The sequence below is a fragment of the Aegilops tauschii genome, chromosome 2, assembly GCF_002575655.3.
Source record: "Aegilops tauschii subsp. strangulata cultivar AL8/78 chromosome 2, Aet v6.0, whole genome shotgun sequence".
Lineage (NCBI taxonomy): Eukaryota > Viridiplantae > Streptophyta > Magnoliopsida > Poales > Poaceae > Aegilops > Aegilops tauschii.
The window spans coordinates 339,068,386-339,073,926 of NC_053036.3; positions in this window are offsets into that span (position 1 = coordinate 339,068,386).

Below are 5,541 nucleotides of genomic sequence, written 5' to 3' on the forward strand. Positions count from 1 at the left end.
AGTAGTAAAGTGGACAGGATAACAGCATGAAACAAACATATATCTATGTACCATGGTCACTTTATGGTCTATATCATTCTAGTTTTTGTTGCCAAATCAAGATAGAGACACAGTTCAAATAATATTTGTTCAAGACAAAGCAGACTAGACAGAATATAAGTGTGGGAAACTATAGAGCAATAACAACACTTGTAATGTGCATGACATGAGAACATAACTGTTTATTCAATTGAAACTGAAATCAACATAGAGCAAGTTACAACAGCAAACCAGTTAAAGAAACGGGTTTAAAACATACCTATTGCACCATTGGAGTTTCATTCCATCCTTCAAATTTGAAAATAGTTGGTATGAGTAAATACAGTGAGGCAAGAGCAAAGAAGTATGAACCATAGCTACAGAACCTGACCTGAGAACAATTCTTCTTCTCCCTTAAGCGTTGAGTTGGGATTTGGAGTGGTGGATGTTGGATCATGAGTTCCGGCAAAACCCTCGAGGTTCGAACACTAGGGTGCGCGCGAAGATCTCCTCCCTACCGATCCACGCCCTAGCTCTCTAAGATCTCGCGGACGAACTCGACGAACTTGCAACACAGAAAGACACAAGATTTATACTGGTTCGGGCCACCGTTGTGGTGTAATACCCTACTCCAGTGTGGTGGTGGTGGATTGCCTCTTGGGCTGATGATGAACAGTACAAAGGGGAAGAACAGCCTCCTGAGGTTGAGGTCTTCTTGTGCTTGTCAAACTTGTGTGGGTGAGACGCCTCTCAATCTGATGCCTCTACTGTGGTGGCTAGTTATACTTATATAGGCCCTGGTCCTCTCCCCAAATATTGAGCGGGAAGGGAGCCCACAACAGCCAATTTGAAAGGGGAGAGCTAGTACAACTTATCCTGACAAAAGCGGTCTTCGCCTGCGAAAGGCTCTGGTGGTGACACCGTCTTGGGCTCCATGGTGGCCTCCGTCCTGCCGTCCTGCTGGTCTTGGTCTCGTTGCACTGATATGGAAACCTTTGGTTGATGCCTCGATACTCTGCGCTAGCGCTTGCCTCCTTAGCACCGAAGAGGAAACAAGGATGCTGCGCGCGCTGGCGCCCGCCTGGTCTTGATCGTCATGGCTCACGTCATGAGAGCCTCGTGAGGTTTACCCTGCCTTGATTTCTCCACTCCTCGCGAGGCAGCCTGGTGAGGCCGCTCCTGAGGAGGTCTTGCATCGTCCGCCTCGTGAGGCTTGGCCCCTCGCGAGGGTCTTGAATGCCTTGTTGATGAAGATGGGTCGTACAGGCCTGCTAGCATAGCCACGCCGTGGGCCGCAGGCAGGCAAGTCTGGGGACCCCCGTTCCCAGAATGCCGACAGTAGCCCCCGGGCCCAAGGCGCGCTCGGGCTTGCCTTCGAGGCGTAGACAAAGGTCAAGCGCGGAACGCCGCGGGCCGCAAAAGCCTGCGGCCTTGGTCGACGCGTGGCGGTTGATTGGACGTGGGCGTCTCCGCTTCCCCATGCTGCCTTGGAATCTGCCTGGCTATGCGGCCCCCACAACTTACACAGTTATTATTCCATCGCCCACGCCTTGCTTCCCCAATCCCTCTGCTTTCTCGAGACTTTGCTCCCCCTCTCCAATCTGACATGCGCCCTGCCTGCTTTGTCGCCATGGCGTCGAAACAAGCAGACAAGGGGAAGAAGCCCCTATCTTCGCCAAGTGCGCCTCCGGCCGTCGAGCCTGCGGTCAGCCGATCCTTGGTGCTCAACGACGAGGCCATGGACAAGGTGCGTCCAATGCTCGCTTCCAGCTTCAACGAGTGGGGGAGACGGTGGCTTGGCCTGCGTCTGGCGCTCGCATTGCACGGGCGGCCACCAAGGTCCCAATCTTCATCGATGCCCTTTGGGCTGGCCTGATCCCTCCTTTCTCCGCCTTCTTCAACGCGGTACTTGAGCATTATCAGATCCACATGTTGCATATTGACCCTCAATCCGTGACTCTCCTTGCCGTCTTTGCCTTTGTGTGTGAAGCCATGGTGGGCTTCGCTCCGTCTGTGGCCCTCTTCCGCCATTTCTTCTCATTGCATCTGATTGATCCTCGGCAAAGCTCAGGGTGCGTGAGCTTCCAAGCCATGGCCGCGGTGGCGGGCTCGGGGATCAACTTCGAGCTTCCTCCATCCACGAGCGAGTTTGGGACATGGTGGGTGTTTGTCGACGCCGGCATGCTCAGCCCCCTGCTCCGCACCCCGTCAGCGCCTGCCGTTTCTCACTCCGGTTGGGGCCATGAGAGGCTCGCGAGCCCCCGCCTTGTCCCCGTCTGGCTCAGGCTGAGGAGGTTGAAGGACCGCGGCGTGACCGCGCCTATGGTGGTGAAGGAGTTCATCAAGCGTCGGGTCGCTCCGCTTCAGCGCCATTCTCACTCGATGTGGACCTTGCTCAGCAGTCAGGACCATATGAGGTTTCAGGAGTCCGGGCTCCCCCTTAGGACGCAGAAAATGGTGCTCGAGGTCCTAACAGGTGTCCCCTCGCCAGACGACTTGCTTGGGAAGAACTGTCTGCTGTACCGCTACAAGAACAAGGCTGAATTTGCAGCGAGCATGCCTCCCTTTGACGAGTGGGGACTGCGTCCGGACGGCCTGGTGGGGTCCCGCAAGAACCCCGTCATCGCGGTTCCCTTCTTCGTCGCCGGCGCCGAGCTCGTCCCGAATGTGGGTGCAGGGGGACGAGCGCCGCGAGAGGCTGGTGGCACGAGTGCTGATGTGCGGATGCCGCCTGGGGCTCCTGGGGCGTCGTCTTCAGGAACCCGTGATTCTGGGACGTTGGTCGCTGAGATGATGCAGCACGCGGCTCCCAAGGCCGAAACTCCGGGGGCCTCGGGAGGTCGCGGTGAGACGGCGCCCGATTGTTCTCCGCAGCCAGGCACCCCTGAAGTTGTTCTCTCGAGCACTTCTCCGGCTGCACCCCGCACTGGCCGCCATGTTCAGCGCTTCGGTCGGCTTTGTGTGGACTTCGAGGAGCTCCGCAAGAGGAAAGGATCTCCGAGCGGCAGCGGTATCTTCGGGCCGTTGAAGCGATGAAAGTACATCACCGTCGACGAGTAAGCACTGCACCTTGTGATTTCTTGTTTACTGCTTTCTTCCCTGACGCTGGCTCTTCAGGACCCCTCCTGCCAGGGCCGTTGAGTCCCCCGTGAAGCAATCCATGCCTCCTTTTGCATCCCCGTCGGCCTTGACCATCCCGAGCCTGCATGCCGCGCCTGGAGTTGGGCCGGCCGAGGGGGTGCGCTCGCCTCCATGGCCCTTTCAATCTGCGGTTCCGTCGTCCTTCCTCCACGGCCTGGCGTGGAGCTTGGCGGGCGTTCCCCGGACTCCTCCTCTGGTCATGGACAGCAGCTGGTTGGCTTCGGTCTTCACCTCCTCCTTAAGAAGCGGGCCCCGACTGGCTGGGGCCCCTCGTGAGGTCGGGCTGGCACCTGGTGCGGCACCAGCCCCCAGCCTCCTGCAGAGAGGGGGTGCGCCACTTCACGTCCCGCCTGCAGCCCCCGTGGCGGAGGACGAGGTGGGCCGTGCATTGGAGTTGGAGCGTGGGTGGAGCATCGTTCATCATGAGCTCTTCCAGGAGACGATGGGCGCGATGAGCCGACTTGGTGAAGAACTCGCGGGTGTCAATTCGCACCTTGAGGCTGAGGGTCTTCGGCTGGTGGAGGAACGGCGTAAGCCGAAGGTGGCCATCAACCTCGGCCGCTACCAGCGTGATCTTGACAACGCGAAGGCCGAGGCGTCCCTCAAGGTTTCCCGTGAGGCTTTCTCCCGAGCCTTGGAGGAGGCTCGCGAGGCTGATCGCCGTCGTTAGGCCGCGGAGAAGCGCGCGTGGGAGCTCCAAGCCTGGAGTGCGTCCCTCGAGCGTCAAGTGGAGGCGCACAGAGCCGCCCTTCCGTCACTGAGGGGACGCCTGCCGAGGAAGAGGAGGTCCAGAAGCATGAGGAGGAGTTGGCGCTGGAAGCCGTGGAGCGTAGCCTCGAGCTTGAGCAACTGGAGACGAGGGAGCGTCAAGTTGCCCAAGTGGAAGATGCCGTCGGGGTTCGCGAGGCCAGGGTCCAGGAGGAAGTCGACCGCCGGGTGGCCGAAGTTCGCACGGATCTTGAAGGTTGGCACGACCTGAAGCTGAAGCTTGTGGGGACTGAGGTAGCGGGCAGGACCGGTGCTCTTAGGCCCAGGTTAGATGAGGCGGAGAGGCGTGGGGAGGCCACGACTGCCGCCCTGGTCACGGTGCAGGCAGACTTGGTCTCCGCCCGCGCTGAGCTGCTTTCTCTTCATAAACGGGTTGCCGATGCCATCGCGCGGCAAAACAGGGAGGAAGTGCTTCAACGGCGGACGCTGGAGCGCGAGCACGCCCCCATGCTTTAGGACCTCCGGAACAGGGCTAATACCCCCCTGGGCTACATCTGTGACGAGAATGCCCCGCACCCCCACTCGAATGACTACATCAGTCACCTGAGCTTCTTCACCAACGTGCTAACGCGCTTGGAAGCCCGATCTGATAGGGCTCGCCAGCTTGTGGAAGAGAGAAGCCGGGGCCTGCTCGGGCCCGCGTTCTCCCATGTCTTCAGCCATCTTTGGAACTCCTTCCCCGACTTCGACTTTGACGCCGCCATTGCCCCTGTACCGCAGGCCATTTGGTGGTGACCTGGCGCGGTGGGTGGAGGACAACGTGGACGCGCTGGTCAGGGCCTTCACCTCCGAAGACGAAGCGGTGGTAGTCGCAGCAGACGAAGGTGACGTGGTCAACGACGGCGATGGAGGCGTCGCCGAGGGCAGCGACGATGCCGGCGAAGACGGCGATGACGCAAGTGACGCGTCTGAAGGTGATGTGGCGAGCGACATATCTGGCTGATCCCATGTTCCCCTGCTGTTTTGTCCTTTATGCAGAAACTCGGGCATGGCCCCAAAAGATTGTGAGAGCATTTTGAGAGGGGGAGCCCCTCATGTAAACAAATCGCTGCCTTCATTCTCTTATGTCAAACCGAGTGTGCGTCTTCGCAAAACCGTAAATCTGGCGGCAAGTTCCCATCGTGGCTTACCTTAGCCGGGGTGGGTCACGAGCCGAACCGTGGGGTCATGAGCTTTCGGGACTCCCGGAGAGCCCGTCAATCCACCCGAGGAAGCCTCGTGAGAGGCGAGCACCATCTGTGGCGTTAGCGCGCGCGTGGCACACATGTGCCTCGCCCAATCCAGCTCGCGAGGGGCCCATGAGTGGAAGGCGTGGTGCGTGAGTCCAAAATAAGGCGAGAACCAGAAAACGAGAAATCGCTCCGAATGAGAAAAGGCACCCCCAGCGCGGGTCAATGAAAACTCAAGATCAACTTAAATCCAAATCCAAAGGGCAAGGCTACAGAAAAGGGATTCAAAGCAAATGGCCGCGTTCGGCACCTAGTCTAGTCTTCTTGTCTTCAAGTCTTCTCACCAGCGCGGAGCTAAGTGCTGCCACTAGGCGTGGGAGGGAGCCCCCCGAGGCCCGAGGGCGGCTCTCCGGAGACTCCGGGGCGTGTACAGCCCCACTCATTA